Genomic DNA, 23277 nt, shown 5'->3' with positions numbered 1-23277 from the left:
TGACATTTACTAGGAGAATTGGCAAAGCAGCCATTCGCCAAAAGGACACAAACACACATAGAACGAAAATAATTCTCATTTTATTTTCATTTAGATGAGTAAGTCAAACTGTTTTCATAGCTGTTTGTCCAAGTAATCTTCCTCCCAGGAGGTGCTTACAAAGCCATTGAATTCCCTGGGTTTCAGCTGCAGTAATGAGTCGTTAGCCACAATGCATACAATCAAAAGAGAAAGACAACTTCAAATACAGATTAGAAGAACATTTACCTAAAGAACAAAAATAAGGAAAACCAAGCATCTCAAAAGTCAGTTTGCTAATCGACAGTTTACATTAAATGGGTGATTTTAATGATTCTATCCCTAATTTGCTGTAAGATTTTGCTTAGTTCCCTTAAAACGGCAGCATGGGGGATGCAGGGGCTCATGCCTGTAATCCCAGCACTTTGGGAGGCCAAGGCAGGCCGATCACTTGAGGTCAGAAGTTCGAGACCAGCCAGCCAATGTGGTGAAACCCTCTCTGTACTAAAGATAGAAAAATTAGCTGGGCATGGTGGCAGGCGCCTGTAATCCCAGCTACTCAGAGGCTGAGACAGGAGAATCACTTGAACCCAGGAGGTGGAGGCTGCAGTGAGCCAAGATCGCGCCATTGCACTCCACCCTGGGCGATAAGAGTGAAACTCCGTCTCAAAAAAATAATAATAGTAAAATAAATAAATAAAATGGTAGCATGAAATGTGTTTTTCCACTGAAAAGCTTTAGCATATTTATTAAAAGCTCTCTCTCTCAGGCACACACACCACACACCCCCAGTTACTGTCATCCCCCAAATTAACATGAAATAGATTAGCATGAGTATTTTATTTGTTTCTTGTGAAACTGGTTTTTTGCATTTCCAAATGCATTTCATTTCATGTTGTTTTATGATGAAGAGATTAATGCCATCAGTGTAGAAATATTTTCTACACTGGTCAAATTAAGTTCAAAAGGAAAGGATGACTTTTTTTTCTTTTCTTTTCTTTTTTTTTTTTTTTTTTTGCTTTCAGGTTCAATGAAAATAAAATGCAGACCTTATAAGCAGACACTGTGATTTTTTAATAAAGAGGGGCAGTTTTTACAGGAAAAAGAACCCAAGGGAAGCTATTGGCAGTTTGTGAAACGATGGTTATGGTGGAATTCGTTTGTCTGCACATTAGATGTTTAAAACAGCTGGTTTTCGTTGTTGTTGTTGTTGTTTTCCTGAAACAATCTTGTTCCCCACAATATGTTCCTGGTATTCAAAATGGCTTTTGCTCATACTTTTTGGAAAATGCACTTCAGTTTCCCAATTTATTCATTTATTAGTTAGTTCATCAATTAGTTTATTCATCAATTAGTTCATCCTTTGTGGAAGACAGTGTGGCGATTCCTCAAGGATCTAGAACCAGAAATACCACTGGACCCAGCCATCCCATTACTCGGCTTATTGTTGATTTCTCCGAATGTGAATTCCACTCCTGGACACACGACCTTCTTAGAAATAAGACTGAGTTTTCCCTTGCACTTCTTTATATGCTTTTTCTCTGACTTTTGCCATGTGGTACCAACTGGAAGTGCTGCTTCCTGCTTTTGGTTTTCCTTCATTTTATTTTATTTTTCAAGCTGGGTCTCACTCTGTTGCCCAGGCCGGAGTGCAGCTCAACCATCACGGCTCACTGCAGCCTTGACCTCCTGAGCTCAAGCAATCCTCCTTCCTCAGCCTCCCGAGTAGCTGGGACCATAGGTGTGTGCCACCACCCTTGGCTTTTTTTTTTTTTTTTTTTTTTTTTTGTAGAGACGGAGTCTCCCTGTGTTTCCCAGGCTCAGTGTTTTTCAAATATTTGAAAATATAAAAGTCATTCTTAGCCCACAGGCTGAACAAAAACAGATGGAAGACCAGATTTAACCCATGGGCAGTGGTTGGCCAAACCCTTGTATATCCCATGCCATGCCCTACTATTCCAGACTTAAAAGTTATAATTTTAGAATAAACTTTAGTTATATTTTTGTCATGTTAGAAGAGTGCATATATTTTCTTTTCTTTCTTTTCTTTCTTTCTTTCTTTTTCTTTCTTTTTTTTTTTGACAGAGTTTTGCTCTGTCACCCAGGCTGGAGTGCAGTGGCGTGATCTTGGCTCACTGCAACCTCTGTCTTCTGGGTTCAAGTGATTACCCTGTCTCAGTCTCCTAAGTAGCTGGGATTACAGGCTCATGCCACCACGCCCGGCAAATTTTTGTATTTTTAGTAGAAACGGGATTTTGTCATGTTGGCCAGGCTGGTCTCGAACTCCTGACCTCAGGTGATCCACCTGCCTAGGCCTCCCAAAGTGTTGGAATTACAGGTGTGAGCCACTGCACCTGGCCTGAGTATATACATTTTCATAGACAAAAACATATCTTGGAAATACTTATCAGGAATGTGTGCATATGAATTACAAAATGTAAAAAGCTTCAACCCCTGCACATATGTGGCAGGAGGTGATCCTCACAGAAGCCGTCAGGGCATGACTTCATTCTAGATGCTGTAAGTAGCAATAATAAAAGAGGAAGCAAACACATGCAGCTTCTGGAATTCAGACCCTGGAGGAAGGAGACAGGTGGCCTTGAGTGAGGATATGAGGAACACAGTCAAGGAGAAAATGCAGCTGGTGAGTTATAAACATCCAGGGGCAGACATAGTTAGAAAGTTAGGAACCTCAGTCCTTTAATGGAACCGAGAAACCAGAGGCCAGTAGGAAACGGCTCCAGGAAGAGCAAAACTTGATAAATGTCCTAGACGTCAGTGAGAAAGATCCGTTTGTTTTGTTTACACTGAAAATTTTTAAATTGCATGACTTTTTAGAGCACGTTTACATTTTTTTTTTGCCTAGAATTAGATCCAAAGAATAAATGACCTATTGAGCCTGAAGAGATTTTAGGAAAAAATAACTTTTTAAAAAATTTATATATTTTGTTTGTTTGTTTGTTTTGTTTTTGAGACGGAGTCTCTGTCGCCCAGGCTGGAGTGCAGTGGCGCTATCTCGGCTCACTGCAAGCTCCGCCTCCCGGGTTCACGCCATTCTCCTGCCTCAGCCTCCCGAGTAGCTGGGACTACAGGCGCCTGCCACCACACCCAGCTAATTTTTTTTTTTTTTTTTGTAATTTTAGTAGAGACGGGGTTTCACCGTGTTAACCAAGATGGTCTCGATTTCCTGACCTCATGATCCGCCAGCCTTGGCCTCTCAAAGCGCTGGGATTACAGGTGTGAGCCACCACACCTGGCCTAAAAAATATATTTTTTAAAAAAAATAAAGGCAGGGGTCTCACTGTGTTGCCCAGCCTGGTCTTGAACTCCCGGGCTCAAGTGATCCTCCAGTCTTGGCCTCCCAAAGTGCTGGGATTACAGACGTGAGCCACTGCACCATACCAAGAAAAAGTATCTTAATGACATATTTTCATGTGTGTTTTTCTTCAGCCCTCTGGATGCCAGCTCTCCTTCCCACTCGGCACCTCCCTGCAGCAGTTTCTCGTTATGACTTTAGGGAGCTTTTACAGATGTGAAATCCTCCTCTTTAATTTAAGTCTATGTCCACTAATTTGGTCCTCCACAAAACTGATGAAAAACTAGTGCACATTCCTCACATTAAAACTTGTCATTTACCTAAAGATTGTCATTAAACCCCCCTCGGTCTACTTTTCTCCTGACCAAACAACCCCAAGGCCTTGAACACTTTCTTATAGAACCAACCGTCATCGTTTAAAACATTTGTGTGCCTCCTATTTCTTTACAACATTTTTTAACAGCAGAAACAAACCCCCAAAATGCATTTTCTAGTGAGGCTTGGACTAAGGTGGATTAGAGAAAGAATACACAAAGAATGATGATTTCCTAAACTGTACCCATTGTACTTCTGGCATCTCAGTACCATGCTGGGCTTTTTCCCACAGAATTGCTACATTTCTGAGGAGTATTCATTTAGTAAACCAAGTTCTCTGCACACAGGTCATTTTGCCAGTAAACTTGTACCTTGTAATAATCTCAGCAACAACAGTAATAGCAGCATCTAACTTTGTTGCCCTGTGTTAACGGCTGACAGCTGCCCTCTGCGGTGGGTCTATCATCATTTGCATTTTACAGCGGAGGATCCAGGCTTGGAGAGGTTCAGAAACTCTCCTGAGATGATCCTGGCTGTGAATGGTGAAGCCTGGGTTGTAATCTACAGCTGGATCCCTGGATTCTCACTCTTGAGTGCCACTCTGTATACTTCTCAGTGTCGATCTGTGGATTGAAATTAGAAGTATCTGCCGGGCGCTGTGACTCACGCCTGTAATCCCAGGACTTTGGGAGGCCAAGGCAGGGGGATCATGAGGTCAGGAGTTCGAGACCAGTCAGGCCAACATAGTGAAACCCTCGTCTCTACTAAAAATACAAAAAAATTAGCCAGGTGTGGTGGTGTATTCTTATAATCCCAGCTGCTTGGGAGGCTGAGGCAGGAGAATCGCGTGAACCCGGGAGACGGAAGTTGCAGTGAGCCAAGGTCGCGCCCTTGCACTCCAGCCCAGGCAACAGAGCGAGACTCCGTCTCAAAAAAGAAGAGAAAGAAATTAACAGTATCTGTATTAGTCATCTCAGACTGCTGTAATAAAAATACCATAGACTGGGTGACTTAAACAATAGACATTTATTTCTCACAGTTCTTAGGAAGTCTAAGATCAAGGCACTGGGGGGTCTGGAGTCTGGCGAGGGCTCTCTTCTGGTTTGTAGACAGCACTCTCCTATCTCCACTGAGAAGAGCACTAATCCCGTGATGTGCTCCCCTCTCATGACCTCATGTGACCCTAACCACCTTCCAAAGTCCCCATCACAATGGGGATTAGGGTTTCAATATACAAGTTGGGGTCAAGAAGGGAGGACACAAACATGCAGTCTGTAACACTACCTCTTCATACTTCAAAAAAAATGCAGGTTTTTGTTTGTTTAACTTTTTTTTTTTTTTTTTTTTTTTTTGAGACAGAATTTTGCTCTTGTTGCCCAGGCTGGAGTGCCATGGCGCGATTTCAGCTCACTGCAACCTCCACTTCCCAGGTTCAAGCAATTCTCCTGCCTCAGCCTCCCAAGTAGCTGGGATTATAGGCACGTGCCACCACACTCGGCTAATTTTGTATTTTTAGTAGAGACGGGGTTTCTCCATGTTGGTCAGGCTGGTCTCAAACTCCCGACCTCAGGTGATCTGCCCATCTCGGCCTCCCAAAGTGCTGGGATTACAGGCGTGAGCCACCAAGCCTGTTTAACACTTTTTAATTTTTTTTTTAATTATAGAGGTAGAGTCTCACTATGTTGCCCAGGCTGGTCTCCAACTCCTGGGCTCAAGTGATCCTCCCCGCTCAGCCTCCCAAAGTGCTGGGAATATAGGCATGAGCCACTGCACCTGGCCTCTTTTTATACGTACCATGTTTGTGTTACTCCATTCTATTTCCTTCAACAACAATTTCCCAATTTATCAAGGTAATTTTCAAATTTATACTGGTTCTCAGTCTAGAGAATTAGCAACTCCATCTAATTAAGTAACATCTGCAGTTTCAGTCAGTATATTTCCATTATCTTCATTCCTTTTATGGAAACTTAAAAATTTTAACTTCAGGCTGGGCATGGTGGTTCATGCCTGTAATCCCAGCACTTTGGGAAGCCAAGGTGGGAAAATCACTTGAGCTCAGGAATTTGAGACCAGCCTGGGCAATATATTGAGACCTTGTCTCTACAACAGCAACACCACCACCACCACCACCAAAAATTAAAAGTTTAAACTTCAAATTCTGACTCTTTGAAGCAACATTGTATTCCAGGCATTATTGTAAGCATGTTCTATGCCTTAACTCCTTTGCTGCTTTCTAGGGCCCTAAAAAGTAAATACACTTGTTCCTTCCACTGTTAGATGATAGAGGCACAGAGTGGTTGTATAACTTGCTTAAGGTCACACAGCTAGACGTTTGGCCCCACATCTTTACAAGTAGCTTTAGATTCAAAAATATGCTATGCACATCTTGTTGCCAATTCTCTTTTCAATAAATAATCGTTTTCCAATCAAGAATTTTAGGGAAAAATTGGATCATTTTTCTAATGTTATTTATCCATTTTCCTGCTAATAGTAATTTAGGTCTCTAACTTTTTGCTTTGGGAAAAAAAGATTCCTCTAAAATCATTCTTTATATTTTATTGTGAAAGGGTGATGAAGGATACATATAGTTTGATGCCATTTGCATTTAATATATGTAAAACATTATTACACATTGTTTTAGGAGACATATATATGTTATAAAAGATGAAGGCTGGCAAGGGTACAATAAACGTCCAAGTCAGGATAATGGTTACCTTGGATGGGGAAAGGGCAGGGATTGGGACGAGGTACACAAGAAGCTTCAATCTTATTTTTAATGTTTTTTTTTTTTTCTCTCAGGCTTAGTGATGGCTGTATGCAGCTTTTATATTATTTTCTACGTCTTTTTGAATGTTTGGAAATTTTATAATGTTTACAGTGAGGTGGGGGAGGAACTTAAATGTGAATTCATATACATAGTAGGAAAAATGCTGATGGCCAGGAAGGTTTCTGAACCTTGTTCTACAACAAGCTCTTGGCTTAAATTGGGCAAGCTGTTCAATCCAGTCCTCTTTCTTGAACTATAAAAAAAGGGTTGTACGGGCTGGGCACGGTGGCTCACACCTGTGGGGGGCCAAGGCGGGTGGATCACCTGAGATCGGGAGTTCCAGACCAGCCTGACCAACATGGAGAAACCCCATCTCTACTAAAAATACAAAATTAGCCAGGCCTGATAATGCATGCCTATAATCCCAGCTACTCAGGAGGCTGAGGCAGGAGAATCACTTAAACCCGGGAGGCGGAGGTTGCGGTGAGTTGAGATCGCGCCATTGCACTCCAGCCTGGGCAACAAGAGCAAAAGTCCGTCTCAAAAAAAAAAAAAAAAGGTTGTACTAAAATAAGGGTAAGCAAGCTATGTCTCCTATGTCTCCTTAGTTTTGTAAATAAAGTTTAATTGGTACATACCCATGCCCATTCATTCACATATTTTCTATGGCTGCTTTCACCCCACAGTGGCAGGGTTGAACAGTTGCAACAAGGACCTTGTCACTGCTTGCAGAGTCTGAAATATTCACTCTACGGTGCTTTATAGAAAATGTCTGCTGGCCGGGCGCGTGGCTCACGCCTGTAATTCCAGCACTTTGGGAGGCGGAGGCGGGTGGATCACGAGGTCAGGAGATCAAGACCATCCTGGCTAACACGGTGAAACCCTGTCTCTACTGAAAATGCAAAAAATTAGCCGGGTGTGGCGGCGGGCGCCTGTAGTCCCAGCTACTGGGGAGGCTGAGGCAGGAGAATGGTATCAACCCGGGAGGCGGAGCTTACAGTGAGCCGAGATCGAGCCACTGCACTCCAGCCTGGGCGACTGATTGAGATTCCGTCTCAAAAAAAAAAAAAAAAAAAAAAAAAAGAAAATGTCTGCTAACCCCTGCAGCAGAGAACCAGCAGTCTCCTTCAGCTCTGACATTTGATCATTCTCTAAGATATCTGAGACTTTTGTACCAATGGTGTACTGGTAACACCAGTTTTCCATACATATAAATTATGTTCATTTATGTAAGCAGTTAAATTACACATAAGATTAAAGAAACTTTAGGCCAGGCGCGGTGTCTTACGCCTGTAATTCTAGCACTTTGGGAGGCTGAGGAGGGCAGATCACCTGAGGTCAGGGGTTTAAGACCAGCCTGGGCAACATGGTGAAACCCCATCTCTACTAAAAATACAAAAAATTAGCTGGGCGTGGTGGTGGGCGCCTGTAGTCCCACCTACTCGGGAGGCTGAGGCAGGAGAATGGCGTGAATCGGGGAGGCGGAGTTTGCAGTGAGCTGAGATTGCACCACTGCACTCCAGCCTGGGCAGAGCAAGACTCCATGTCAAAAAAGAAAAAGAAAAAGAAATGGCCATGGCCGGGTGAGGTGGCTCACGCCTGTAATCCCAGCACTTTGGGAGGCCAAGGCGGGTAGATCACCTGAGGTCAGGAGTTCGAGACCAACCTGATCAACATGGAGAAACCCCATCTCTACTAAAAATACAAAAAATGAGCTGGGTGTGGTGGCACATGCCTGTAATCCCAGCTACTCAGGAGGCTGAGGCAGGAGAATCACTTGAACCTGGGAGGCAGAGGTTGCAGTGAGCTGAGATCATGCCATTGCACTCCAGCCTGGGCAACAAGAGCGAAACTTCATCTCAAAAAAAAAAAAAAAAAAAAAAAAAAGTAAAGAAAAAGAAATGCCCATAAGCCCCAAGCATTGATTCTAACACCTTCAAGATGGTGTATGTTGTGTGATTTCTGTGCAATTTGTGAGTAGTTAGGCTTAATGGGTTTTGCAGAGATGTTTTGGGATATAGGTACTTAATCTTTGCATAAAATTTCTACTGTGAATAGAGGACTCATTAAGCAATTCACCCTCTGAACAAGCAATACATAATAATGATCAAGAGCAGGGATTCAATTGCAAGGACTAGAATATTGGCTTAACACCCTTTCTGCCTGTGCATCTTGGGCAATTTTGCAACCTCTCTAAGCGTCATCTATGAAATGGAGCCATGCTAGTATGTACCTTATTGGGTTGTTATGAAAACTAAGTTATATAATTCACTATACACTATTTAACATAATGTTGAATAAATGTTAGCTGTTATTAGCTGGACATATTTAGGACATAATACAAATTCTGAAATGTTTTTAAAAGCACAACTTCTAGTATCTGCTTTCAGGACTGACAAAAGATATGAAAGAAAAGTGGAAGGTAGAAGGCGATATAAGCATATCTGTACCAGTTGAGACATCTGTATAGAGCAAAGGTACTAAAGCAAGCAGAGCTCAAGTTGGCCATACATCAATGGCGTTCAGGAGACACGGAAGGAAAGCGTCAGTGGCACCCTGAAACGGAATCCATCATCCACAATCATGTGGACCATCCATGACTGTTCCATCAGGAGAAATACAAAGATCTCTTCCTGCCTTCCCAAGGTGAGCACAAAGTCATGACTGCTATGGTTTGGCTGTTTTTGGCTCCAAACCATGGCAGTCCTGGCCTCCGAAATGCATGTTGGAACTGAATCCCCTGTGCATCAGTGTTGGGAGGTGGGGCCTGTGGGAAGTTGTTTGGGTCCTGAGGCTCTGCCCTCATGAATGAACTAATGCCACTATAAATAGTGTTCGTGAGCGTGGGTTTGCTCTTCCACTTTTCCGCCACGTGAGGACCTGGAGTCTCTCCCTCCAGAAGATGCAGCATTGGAGACACCATCTTGGCAGCAGAGAGACAGGGCCCTAAGCTGCCAGTACCTTAATCCTGGACTTCCCAGCCTCCAGAACTGTGAGAGAATAAATATCTATTCTTTGTAAGTTACCCGGTCTCAACTATTCTCTTACAGCAGCACAAAATGAACTAAGAAAATTACATTGATGTGTGGCCAATTAGCAGTCATTGGAATAAAAGCAAGCATAAACAGATCACATAACATAAAATATTTACAGCGTGACTTTGGGCAAGTCACTTAACTGCTCTATAATTTCATTTCCTTACTGGGTATCACTTTCTCATGGAAAAGTAATACAAGCCACATAACATAATTTTAAATTTTCTACTAGTGACATTAAAGTAAGTTAAAAAAAAAAAAAGTGGATGAAATTGTTTTCTTTTTTTTTCTTTCTGGATGAAATTAATTTAAATAATATATTTTATATAACCCACTATATCCAGAGTAATATAATTTTGTTTTTCCTTTTTTTGTTTTGTTTTGTTTAGAGACAATGTGTTGTCTGTCATCCAGGCTAGAATGCAGTGGCATGATCATAGCTCACTCCTGGGCTCAAGCAATCCTCCTGTCTCAGCCTCCTAAGTAGATGGGACCGCAGGAGCCCACCGTGGCCCAGTTAATACATTTTCTTTATCATATACTTTTTAGAGACAGGGTCTCACAGTGTTGCCCAGGCTCATCTCCAACTCCTGACTTCAAGTTATCCTCCCACCTTGGCCTCCCAAAGTGATAAGATTACAGATGTGAGCCACTGTACCCGGCCAGTAATATCATCAATATGTAACAAATATAAAAATATAATGACATATTTTACATTCTTTCCTTCATATTAAGACTTCAAACTTGGTTTGTATTTTACACTTACAGCGCATCACAAAGATGCTGCAGGCTCGATAGCCACAGGTGGCTAGCGGCTACCCGTTGGACCATGTTGAATAAGGACACACCTCGCTCTTAGAAAACCATTGATTCCTAAGACCACACTTTAGGGAAGGGGACAATGACAAGGATAAAAACTGTACATTATTCGTCTGTATCTGAGTATTTAAACCACACCAATAAAAGATAATGAATCTTGCCCTATAATAAAAGGGTAAGGATTTAAGATCAGAGCCCAGGAAGACTTCCATCATGAGGAGCCTGCCATAAAGAACCATCAAAGAAATTAATTTTAATTTTATTGTATTGTTTATTTTTGAGACAGAGTCTTACTCTGTCGCCCAGGCTGCAGGGCAGTGGTTCGATCTCAGCTCACTGCAACCTCTGCCTCCAGGGTACAAGCGATTCTCAAGCCTCAGCCTTCCAAGTAGCTGGGACCACAGGCATACACCACCACACCTGGCTACTTTTCGTATTTTTAGTAGAGATGGGGTTTCTCCATGATGGCCAGGCTGGCGTTGAACTCCTGTCCTTAAGTGATAGGCCTGCCTCAGCCTCCCAAAGTGCTGGGATTACAGGCATGAGCCACTGGGCTTGGCCCTTCAAAGAAACTAAGTTTTAGATTAACTAATATGACTTGATGCTGAAGAAATGTAGATCTCCTTTTTATTTATTTACTTATTGACTTATTTACTTTGAGATAGAGTCTCACTCTCGCCCAGGTTGGAGTGCAGTGGCATGATCTCGGTTCACTGCACGCTCTGCCTCCCTGGTTCACACCATTCTCCTGCCTCAGTCTCCCGAGTAGCTGGGACTACCGGCGCCCACCACTACATCCAGCTAATTTTTTTGTATTTTTAGTAGAGACAGGGTTTCACCGTGTTAGCCAAGATGGTCTCGATCTTCTGACCTTGTGATCTGCCTACCTTGGCCTCCCAAAGTGCTGGGATTACAGGCGTGAGCCACCGCACCCAGCCAGTTCTCCTTTTTTAAAAAATTACTGGGTCTTCTTTAGTTTATCAACACTTTGTAATTTAGCAAAAACCTGTATAAGAATTGTCAGGCTGGGTGCAGTGGCTCACGCCTGTAATCCCACGACTTTGGGGGGTCAAGGAGGGTGGATCACCTGAGGTCGGGAGTTTAAGACCAACCTGACCAACATGAAGAAACCCTGTCTCTACTAAAAATACAAAATTAGCCAGGTGTGGTGGTGTGTCCAGAATTGGTTCCTTCCGGTGGGTTCTTGGTCTCGCTGACTTCAAGAATGAAGCCGCAGACCCTCATGGTGAGTGTTATAGTTCTTAAAGATGGTGTGTCTGGAGTTTGTTCCTACGACATTCAGATGTGTCCACAGTTTCTTCCTTCTGGTGGATTTGTGGTCTCCCTGACTTCAGGAGTGAAGCCCCAGACCTTCCCAGTAAACATTACAGCTCATAAAGGTAGTGTGGACCCGGCCAGGCACGGTGGCTCAAGCCTGTAATCCCAGCACTTTGGGAGGCTGAGACAGGCGGATCACAAGGTCAGGAGATCGAGACCATCCTGGCTAACCTGGTGAAACCCCGTCTCTACTAAAAAAATACAAAAAACTAGCCAGCCAAGGTGGCGGGTGCCTGTAGTCCCAGCTACTCGGGAGGCTGAGGCAGGAGAATGGCATAAACCCCGCAGGCGGACCTTGCAGTGAGCTGAGATCCGGCCACTGCACTCCAGCCTGGGCGACAGAGTGAGACTCCGTCTCAAAAACAAACAAACAAACAAACAAAGATAGTGTGGACCCAAAGAGTGACCAGCAGCAAGATGTATTGTGAAGAGCGAAAGAGCAAAGCTTCTACAGTTTGGAAGAGGAACCAAGAGGGTTGGCCAGTTTTTATCCCCTTATTTGGCCCCGCCCACATCTTGCTGATTGGTCCATTTTACAGAGTGCTGACTGGTCCGTTTTTACAGAGTGCTGATTGGTGCATTTACAAACTTTTAGCTAGACACAGAGTGCTGATTGGTGCGTATTTACAGAGTGCTGATTGGTGTGTTTACAAACCTGTAGCTAGACACAGAGCGCTGATTGGTGCATTTTTACAGAGTGCTGATTGGTGCATTTAGAAACCTTTAGCTAGATACAGAGTGCTGAATGGTGCGTTTTTACAAAGTGCTGATTGGTGTGTTTACAATCCTTTAGTTAGACAGAAAAGTTCTCCAAGTCCCCCCTCAACCCAGAAGCCCAGTGGGCTTCACCTCTCAGTGGCACATGCCTGTAATCCCAGCTACTCGGGAGGCTGAGGCAGGAGAATCGCTTGAACTGGGGAGGCAGAGGTTGCAGTGAGCGAGATCGCACCATTGCACTCCAGCCCAGACAACAAGAGCAAAACTCCGTCTCAAAATATATATATATATATATATATTTTTTTTTTTTCATAGTAGTTCTTATTCCCAACAGCTAAACAACTGAAAACAAGCCAAATGTCCCTCAATGGGCAAATGGTTAGACACACTGTGGTCTAGCCATACCATGGAATAGACAACAACTTGAACGCATCTCAAGGGAATTATGCTGAGTGAAAAAATAGTCCATCTCAATAAGTTATGATTCCACTTATATAAAATTGTACAATAACTGAACTATAGAGATAGAAAACAGATTGGTGATTGCCACAGGTAGGGGTGGAAGAGAACTTGGGTGTAGACATAAAGGGGTAGCTTGGGCTAATGGCACAATTCTGTATCTTTTTTTGAGACAGGGTTTTGCTCTGTCACCCAGGCTGGAGTGCAGTGGCATGAGAGCGTGATCATGGCTCACTGCAGCCTCGATCTCCCAGGCCCAAGTAATCCTCCTGCCTTAGCCTCTTGAGCAGCTAGGACTATAGGTGCTCCCATCACACCTGACTAATTTTTTAATTTTTTTGTAGAGATAGGGGCTCCCTATGTTGCCCAGGCTGGTCTCAAACTCCTGGCCTCAAGCAGTCCTCCTGCCTCAGCCTCCTGAAGCGCTGGGATTACACATATGAACCACTGTGCCAGGCCACAATTTTGTATCTTGACTGTAGTTACAGGTACATGAATGTATACATGTGACAAAATTGCACAGAACTTTATACACACACACACACACACACACAAATGAGTGTTTGTAAAGCTGGTAAATGCAATTAAAGCTCTATGGATTGTACGAATATCAGGTTCCTAATTTCTATAACGTATCTGGTTGTATAAACATGACCATCAGAAGAGGCTGGGTGAAGGGTACGTTGGATCTCCCTGTACATTTTTTTTTGCAACTTCTTGCAAATCTATAATGATGTTATTAAAAAAGAAAAGTATACCCAAAAAGAAAAGATCTTCAGGAAAAGAAAGAGTTGCTTAGCAAAGCCAGGCCTACAGATAGCAGCTCGAGTAGAACACCAAAGAACAGGCTTCTCAGAGCCCAGTGAGGAAAGAAACGTTGGCCAAATATCCATTTCTTAACTCCAGAAATAAATGCGGGGGACACAAGGAGAAAAATAATTGATTCTGTGCAAACCAAACCAGTTCTGATCCTAGCCCTCTGTGTTCTAACTACAGGAGTGTACTGCTTTCCAAATCCACAATGTTTTATGGCCTTAACGAGCCAAGTTGTGTAATTATCATCACACTATGATGCAACACCTAATTTTAAAATCCCACAATAAAGTCACAGCAGGAGGAGGACAGTTACAAAAGCTATATGATGTGATTGTCATTCGGCTTCCACTACAGTTAACATTAATCTGTTTCTTTTTAGATTCTCAATTCTTTCAGAGTATATGTTGAAACACTGCTTCTTTTATTCGTGTTACATTTTTCCTAATGATAAAACATTGGTAGAAATCAGTTTGAGGCTTAGCCTAGCTAAAACTAAGCCCTGAAACTGATTAAAGGAAAGCAGCTTGCGTTTTTTTATCTGACCACAAGAGGGCTTCTGTTTTTCCTAGTACTAAAAAGGCAGCAGAGTAATTTTTAATTTAGAATATGCAAATATCTTACAAGGGAAAATGAGTTGCAAACCAAGCTCTTCCTGCAAACACCAAGATTTGACTAACTGACTATACAGTTTTTTGTTTTGTTTTGAGACAAGGTCTTGCTGTGTCCACCCAGGCTGGAGTGCAGAGGCATGATTGCAGGTCACTGCAACCTCTACCTCCCAGGCTCAAGCCATCCTCCCACTTCAACAACCTGAGTAGCTGGGACTACAGGCATGCGCCACCACATCTGGCTACTTTTTATTTATTTATTTATTTATTTTTAGAGAAGAAGTCTCACTGTGTTGCCCAGGCTGGTCTTGAACTCCTGGACTCAAGTGATCCTCCCGCCTCAACCTCTCAAAGTGCTGGAATTACAGGCGTGAGCCACCCTGCCTGACCAACTACACAGTTTGTAAAAAGTGAAATATTACTGAAGAATCTCTATAACATATACTTCAAAACTCAGTTTTCGTTTTTTAAATGTGGCATATAAATGATGGAAACTAGCCAATCACTTATAAAGCATGTTGATGATTTCATTTCCCAGTTGGCAAATGAAATAGGGCCAAATGCTGCCTTTCTTTTTGTTAGCTTTGTTACTAACATATAGAGCTCAGCATCGTGCTCTGAGCATATTGCTGGTATTGTTCAATAACAGCTCTACAGTCAATGGTTCCTTATGCATTATTTAAGATAATTCTGTGATGCCAGAAAATGAATTTCCCTAAGTGTGCCCTCTCCACCCACACTAACCTTTATTTATAGGTTTCAGTCGATTTGATGATAAAGCAAAGGTTTGGGAAGAAAGACTCATATTCCTCCTGAGATGCAACCTCAAGTCTTAGGAAAAAAGAAGGTTTTGAAGTCAGGTTCTGGAAATGTGGAAGAGGAAGCTCTTAAAGGGCACGTAGACTTTGCAACACGCTTTTGTTTTCGGGATTCTCCTCCTTTGTCCTCAACCCTGCCCAGGGTTCCCTTAACTCTACCTCAGTCTCTCCATACAGTTAGGTCCCATTCCCCTATTCCTTCACTATTGATGATAGCTGATAATATCACAATATCACAATAAGCCAGAAGCTGCCTTTTTTCTTTTTATTTATTTATTTCTTTTTTTGAGACGGAGTCTCGCTCTGTCACCCGGGCTGGAGTGCAGTGGCCGGATCTCAGCTCACTGCAAGCTCCGCCTCCCGGGTTCACGCCATTCTCCTGCCTCAGCCTCCCGAGCAGCTGGGACTACAGGCGCCCGCCACCTCGCCTGGCTAGTTTTTTGTATTTTTCAGTAGAGACGGGGTTTCACCGTGTTGGCCAGGATGGTCTCAATCTCCTGACCTCGTGATCCGCCTGCCTCGGCCTCCCAAAGTGCTGGGATCACAGGCTTGAGCCACCGCGCCCGGCCCTTTTTTCTTTTTAATTACTCATTGCCTAATTTGTAGAACTCTCTGAGTTCTATTAAAGTTTGGCAAAGCCTATGCAAATGAAACCAGGTACCTATTTTTTGCTCATCCTAAACCCAAATGTTTTCTAGAGAACCAATTGAAAGAGATTTTCACCTAATCTTTTTATTTCTTTTTAATCTAGAGAATACAATCGAGAACGAAATCAATAAATATCGCCAATCATTATCTTTGTTATAAGGGAACTAGGATGAACCGTGCTTGCCCCACATTTACCCTTGGAGCAACTGTGCTTTTTCTATCTCTGGCCTTACCCTGCCTTCCTGCCTCCAGAGTCTGAGATGGAGAAAGGCAAAGGAGCAGTCAGATGGAGGATAGGGCTGAGCAGGCAGTTGCTGGGAGCAGCAGTGGGGGTTGCTGGCTTGCTTTCAACACTGCTCCCACTTTATTGGCTATGAATTAAGGCAGTCAAATGGGCATCTAGGAAACATGACCAAGATCTGCATTAGGGAAGCAAAGAAGATTAAAAGGCACAATTGCTGGCCAGGCATGGTGACTCACGCCTCTAATCCTAGCACTTACGAGAGGCCCAAGTGGGAAGATCACCTGAGGCCAGGAGTTTGAGACCAGTCTGGGCAACATAGTCAGACCCCATCTCTACAAAAAAAATTTTAAAATTAGCCGAGCATGGTGGCAAGTGCCAGTAATCCCAGCTACTCTGGTGGCTGAGGCAGGAAGATCCCTTGAGCCCAGGAGTTGGAGGCTGCAGTGAACTATGATCAAACCATGGTAGTCCAGCCTGAGTGACAGAGTGAGACCCTGTCTCTAAAAAAATAAAAACAAAAGGCACAATTGCTGGCCAGGCGCGGTGGCTCACATCTGTAATCCCAGTACTTTGGGAGGCCGAGGCGGGCGGATCACGAGGTCAGGAGATCGAGACCATCCTGGCTAACATGGTGAAACATCGTCTCTACTAAAAATACAAAAAAAAAAAAAAAAAAATTAGCCGGGCGTGGTGGCAGGCGCCTGTAATCCCAGCTACTCCGGAGGCTGAGGCAGGAGAATCGCATGAACCCGGGAGGCAGAGCTTGCAGTGAGCCAAGATCACGCCACTGCACTCCAGCCTGGGCGACACAGCAAGACTCCATCTCAAAAAAATAATAATAAATAAATAAATAAATAAATAAAAGGCACAATTGGTTAAAACACAAAATCTGTGTGCTCTGTGCAAAAGACACCAAACTGGGAAACTGGAGCTCCAGCTTTGACCCCCTAGTCTGCCATCACGTGGCTCTGTGAACTGAACTCCTTACCGAATACCCTTTCCTTGCTATGTGAACAAAAGCAAATATATAAAATTATGTTGAATAGAGAATTTCTAAAGCTCATCTCAATACCAGCTTCAACCCAAGACTCAGTTTGTGCTATGCACAGCTCAGTAATTATTGGGTCTTCCTGGAAAAACAGAGTCCTTAAGCCAAATTCTCTTCCCATGTGATTAAAGAAAAAATTGTGCTAAAGACTAAACTGAGAACCTCAGCTAGAATCTACAGGATGTGAATTTTTTTTTTTTTTAAGCATAAGTGTATAAGTAGCATAAATCTACAAGGTCTTCCCTGGAGGGATAGAGTTTAAAAGATGGGGCCAGAAAGAATGGAGTTTTGCTGTTTGACATTTCCAAGGAAACGTTCAAGTGCCCCAGTCAAGTTCAGTCCCGTTTAAGGGAGAAAATTCGAAGTTTGTTTTTCAGCTCAGCCTGACTAGCGGGGATTTGAGGAGTGTGTTTGTTTTGTGTCTTCCTGTGTGCAATGTTCGCCTTCTAAGAGCTTGCTGGCTCTATCACGAAATGAAAACCAGCAGCCATCGACGTGCCTGCTGCCGGAATGCTGCACGTTCTCTAAGCCCCAATTTCACTTGGGAAATTAGTGTGGGTCAGATCCATGACAGCAGCCAACACTGAGGATTCTCAAGGGTCACTCTTGGGTGGTTTCCTCTGCCAGACATAGTGCTGGCTGGACTTGCGTCATGATCACGCACTTTTTGGCAATGTCTAGTCTTTGCATGGTGAGAAGAGAAGGCAGTGGCTATATCAAACACTATTCTTCTTTTTGTTGCTGTTGTTGTTGTTGTTGTCGGAGACAGGGTCTCGCTCTGTCACCCAGGCTGGAGTGCAGTGGTGCAGTCTCAACTCACTGCAGCCTCCAACTCCTGGGTTCAAGTGATCCTCCCACCTCAGCCTCCTGAGTAGCTGGGACTAAAGGTGTGCACCACCATGCCCAACTAATTTTTAAATTTTTTGTAGAGCAGATTCTTGCTATGTTTCCCAGGCTGGTCTCAAACTCCTGGGCTCAAGTGATTCTCCTGCCTCAACCTCCCAGAGTGCTGGGATTATAGGCGTGAGCCACTGCACCCGGCCCACTCGTACTTAATAGTTGCCTGGTCAACCCTCTCCGGAGGTGGCCAGGGTTGGAATTGACCAGGAGAGAAATAAAAACACAGTGGTGCACAGCAGAAGAGAAGCGGTTTCTGAGGGGACAAGGCAACAAAGTTAATGTGTCACTGGTCCAAGCAGCAAAGCACTCATTTGTCCCCTTCAAATTTCAGACCCTCAGTATTGAAATGTCTTCAAGGTGATCTGAGGAACCAGATGAGAGTCTGATGCTAGGACCTCAAAAGTCCTAAAATGTATTTAGATAGAGAAAGTACTAATTATTTCTACTTGGTTTCACAACTTTGCAAGAGAAACAGCCATTTTTATCTTGAGAGGTTCTTAAATAGGCACAGGAAAGTAATATTATTTGCCAAAGATGACAGAAAGTCTACGAGAAGTTGGTCTTTTTACCTTTTCACATATTTTCTTTAAAAAAAAAAAAGTATCCAGTTTCTTTGCAATATGCTGCAGTTTGTCTTATTTACGAGGTTTGTTTTCTTATTGGATCAAGAGTTTGCTGGGGATAGGGAAAAAGAGACTTAGGGAATTTTTTAAAACTCGCCTTAAACACTTACGGTTATTAATTCTCACGAAGAAAAATATTTATTTAAAGAGCTGATTCATCATTTTATAACCCAGAGAATAAACATACCAAGGGGCTGAGTATAGGGAGGAAATATGGAGAATTAGTCATGAAAAGCATTCAAAAGAAGAAGCCAGGCAGGAGAATGAGCAATGAATAGGGCCGGAAGGAGAAGGGGCCGCCAGTCAGTCAGCACCCGTGTTGATAGACTTTATTTCATTTAGTCTCAGCCGTGGGTAAACATGGTATCTCCGTTTGATAGATGTGGAGACTGAGGCATGGGGCAGTACATACATTATTTTGAGTTCATACAGGTAATACCTGATAGATCAAGGTTGGGAACAAAGATTGGTCTGAGAGAAGTCTCTTTTCTACTCCACACACTATGATGGAAAGAAAACTGAACTTGGCCTGGCTCAGTGGCTCACGCCTATCATCCCAGCACTTTGGGAGGCCGAAGTGGGCAGATCACTTGAGGTCAGGAGTTCGAGACCAGCCTGGCCAGCATGTTGAGACCCCTGTCTCTACTAAAAATACCAAAATTAGTCAGGCGTGGCAGTGCACACCTGTAATCCCAGCTACTTGGGAGATTGAGGCAGGAGAATCACTTGAACTCGGGAGGTGGAGGTTGCAGTGAGCCAAGAGTGTACTACTGCACTCCAGCCTGGGCAACAGAGCAAGACTCCATTTGAAAGAAAGAAAGAGAGAGACTGGTAGAGAGAGAGACAGAGAAAGAGAGAAGGAAGGAAGGACGGGAGGGAGGGAGGGAGGGAGGGATGAAGGAAGGAAGGAAGGAAGGAAGGAAGGAAGGAAGGAAGGAAGGAAAGAGGAACCCAGCGAGAGAAAGAAAGAGAGAAGGAAGGAAAGAATGAAGGAAGGAAAGAAAAAGAGAAAGAAAGAAAAAGAAAGAAAGAAAGAAAGAAAGAAAGAAAGAAAGAAAGAAAGAAAGAAAAGAAAGAAAGAAAGAAAGAAAGAAAGGAAGGAAGGAAGGAAGGAAGGAAGGAAGGAAGGAAGGAAGGAGGAAAGAGGGAAAGAAGGAAGGAAGGAAGGAAGGGAGGGAGGAAAGAAAGAGAGAAAAGAAAGGAAGGCAGGGACAAAAGAAAGAAAGAAAGACTAAATGTAGGGAAGTCAACTACTGGTTGACTGTGTGACCTTAGGAAAAATGCCTTGATTCATCTGGGCCTTGGATTCCCGAGAGATTGGGGTCTGTGAGAGACTGAGGTCCGTGAGAGATTGAGATCCGTGAGAGATTGGGGTCTGTGAGAGATTGAGATCCGTGAGAGATTGAGGTCCGTAACTTGAGGCAAGGTCCAAGTCCACCACTTTGTTTGAGAAATCACATTTATTCTGCCCACTGTTGTAATCAAAACCAACCTGAGAATTTGCCATCCCTCTACATCGGTGCCACTGTGAAGGGGGAGCCCACTGGGCGTTGGATCAAGGATAAATTAATATATAACAGGGAACAAGTATGTTTGGAAAGAAATAGGCTTTGTAGTGTTCATCTCAAGCACTGTCCACTAATTATTTAATTGAAGAATAATTTAAATATTAGGAAACGTAGAGGTCTTTATGATTCAATGGGGTTTGACCATTGTATACACATATGTAAACCACCACCCAAATTAAGTTAAACAACTTTTCAACACCCCAGAAAGTTCCCTCATGCCCCTTTCCAATGAGTTCAACCAAGAAGGAAACCACTGTTGCAATTTCTGTCACCATCGATTAGTTTTACCTGTTCCAGAACTTCACCTATGTGTAATCCTATCTGTGAATTCATCTTCATTTCTAGAGGAACAGCGATGGTTCCAGGAGGTGGGTGGCAAATTATCTTCACGTTGACTGTGGAGTCAGGATTGTGAGGTCCATTCAGTGGCAGAATGAAAGTCAGATGAAATGTTGGTATTTGCCTCTTCACCCCAGGAAGTTTATAAATTTTTGGAAAACAAAATCTGGGGCCGGGGACAGTGACTCACGCCTGTTATCCCAGCACTTTGGGAGGCTGGCAGACAGACCACAAGGTCAGGAGTTTGAGACCAGCCTGGCCAACATGGTGAAACCCTATCTCTACTAAAAACACAAAAATTAGCCCGGTTTGTAATCCCAGCTACTCAGCAGGCTGAGGCAGGAGAATTGCTTGAACCCAGAGGTGGAGATTGCAATGAGCCAAGATCATGCCACTGCACTCCAGCCTGGGTGACAGAGTAAGACTCAGTCTCAAAAACAACAACAACAACAACAACAACAACAACAAAAAAACAAAACAGAATCTGGTTAGGCTATTTTGCAGGGTCTAACAATAAAGCACATATTGCTTCTTTAATTCGTTAATATTTACTTAATGAGGTGATAACTTTTACATCCTATGCATTTATTCATTCATTGATACATTTATCCAATAGACAATTTATTATTGTCCAGTTCTGTGCCTGGGGCTGTCTAAGTCCTGGTTACAAATAAGATGCAACAAGTTTGTGTCTTCTGGAGGAACAAATGATTAACCTACTGCCTGTTGTGAGATGCCAGATTAATATTGCTCTGTTTGGCCGGGCGCGGTGGCTCAAGCCTGTAATCCCAGCACTTTGGGAGGCCGAGACGGGCGGATCACGAGGTCAGGAGATCAAGACCATCCTGGCTAACACAGTGAAACCCCGTCTCTACTAAAAAATACAAAAAACTAGCCGGGCGAGGTGGCGGCGCCTGTAGTCCCAGCTACTCGAGAGGCTGAGGCAGGAGAATGGCGTCAACCCGGGAGGCGGAGCTTGCAGTGAGCTGAGATCCGGCCACTGCACTCCAGCCTGGGCGACAGAGCAAGACTCCGTCTCAAAAAAAAAAAAAAAAAAATATTGCTCTGTTCACTGGACAAACCAGAGTTTGAGTCTTAGGGCCACATTTCATTACTCATTCTGTTATTTTTTCAAGACCTGCTATGTATCAAGCATGGTCCAATGTTGCAGTAATACAAAAATAAATAAGGCATGGATGTATCCTGACAGAATTTACCTTTTGCCAGGCGCGGTGGCTCACGCCTGTAATCCCAGCACTTTGGGAGGCCAAGGCGGGCGGATCACGAGGTCAGCAGATCGAGACCATCCTGGCTAACACGGTGAAACCCCGTCTCTACTAAAAATACAAAAAATTAGCTGGGCATGGTGGCGGGCGCCTGTAGTCCCAGCTACTCGGGAGGCTGAGGCAGGAGAACCCGGGAGGCGGAGCTTGCAGTGAGCCGAGATGGCGCCACTGCACTCCGGCCTGGGCGACAAAGCAAGACTCCATCTCAAAAAAAAAAAAAAAAAAAAAAAGATTTTACCTTTTAGGGATTATTGATCTCTAGCATGAAGTCCCTGCTTCTGGAAAATTCTCTGATTTCTCCAGTGTCATGTGCATAAAAAAAAAAAAAATCGCCCAGTGCAGTGGCTCACGCCTGTAATCCCAGCACTTTGGGAGGCCGAGGAGGGTGGATCACGAGGTCAAGAGATCAAGACCATCCTGGACTACATGGTGAAACTCATCTCTACTGAAAACATAAAAATTAGCTGGGTGTGGTGACTGGCGCCTGTAATCCCAGCTACTCAGGAGGCTGAGACAGGAGAATTGCTTGAACCCGGGAGACAGAGGTTGCAGTGAGCTGAGATCACGCCACTGCACTCCAGCCTGGGTGACAGAGCAAGACTCCGTCTAAAATAATAATAATAATAATAATAATAATGAAGAAGAAGAAGAAGAAGGAGGAGGAGGAGGAGGAGAAGAAGAAGAAGAAGAGCGTCTTTTCCATCTCAAGAGGCTTTGAATGGGAGTCCCTGGGCAGCTTTTAGAGAGGTGTAAAGAACCTGCTCTGCCAGGAAAAGATGAGAAGACTTCTTTCTTGCAATAGTTCAGGAACTTCATGGTCTCGGTCAGTTCACTGTCAGCAGAGGCTTAAGAAAATAAACTGGCCGGGCGTAGTGGCTCACACCTGTAATTCCAGCACTTTGGGAGGCTGAGGCAGGTGGATCACAAGGTCAGGAGTTCAAGACTAGTCTGGCCAATATAGTAAAACCCCGTCTCCACTAAAAATACAAAAAAAAAAGATGGGTATGGTGGCGGGCGCCTATAGTCCCAGCTCCTCAGGAGGCTGAGGCAGGAAAATCGCGTGAACCTGGGAGGCGGAGGTTGCAGTGAGCAGAGATCACGCCATTGCACTCCAGCCTAGGCGACAGTGCGAGACTCCATCTCAACAAAAAAAAGAGAGAAAGAGAGAGAAAGAGGAAAAAAAGGAAGGAAGGAAGGAAAGAAAGAAGAAAGAAAGAAGGAAAGAAAGAGAGAGAGAGAAGGAAAGAAAGAGAGAGAGAGAGAAAGAAAGAGAGAGAGAGAGAAAGAAAGAAGGAAAGAAAGAAAGAAAGAAAGAAAGAAAGAAAGAAAGAAAGAAAGAAAGAAAGAAAGAAAGAACGAACTACATGCTAGACTGTACACTTTTGGGATTTTGACAGTTTCTTGAATACACAGCATAAGTTGTCCTAAGCTAATAAAATCAATGCTTTCCGCTGCCAAAAACCCGCCCCCAACACAACACACATTCTCTCTCTCTCTCTCTCCCCCTCTCAAGGTTAACCACTGTAGCCACTAGAGGACAAAAGGTTTCAGATGTGTTCCACAGATGAATGTTTGATATCATGGGACAGGACAGA

General features: G+C 43.6%; 1 long non-coding RNA gene across 6 annotated transcripts in view; it reads left to right on the top strand.

The window, feature by feature from the left end:
- LOC110743433 overlaps window positions 1-23277 on the top strand; it is a 39212-nt gene that overhangs the window by 9209 nt on the left and 6726 nt on the right. For 3 of the 6 annotated variants that reach the window (XR_002522448.2, XR_004183659.1, XR_002522447.2), the window contains exon 3: window positions 8807-9062. This is a non-coding gene — a long non-coding RNA (uncharacterized LOC110743433). Of the gene's footprint in view, window positions 1-8806; window positions 9708-23277 lie in introns of those variants that run through there. The other 3 variants (XR_002522449.2, XR_002522445.2, XR_004183658.1) reach the window with 3 other exon arrangements.

The sequence above is a fragment of the Papio anubis genome, chromosome 5, assembly GCF_008728515.1.
Source record: "Papio anubis isolate 15944 chromosome 5, Panubis1.0, whole genome shotgun sequence".
Classification (NCBI taxonomy): domain Eukaryota; kingdom Metazoa; phylum Chordata; class Mammalia; order Primates; family Cercopithecidae; genus Papio; species Papio anubis.
Note: the sequence above shows the minus strand (reverse complement) of the source record. Positions and strands in the feature narration are given on the sequence as shown.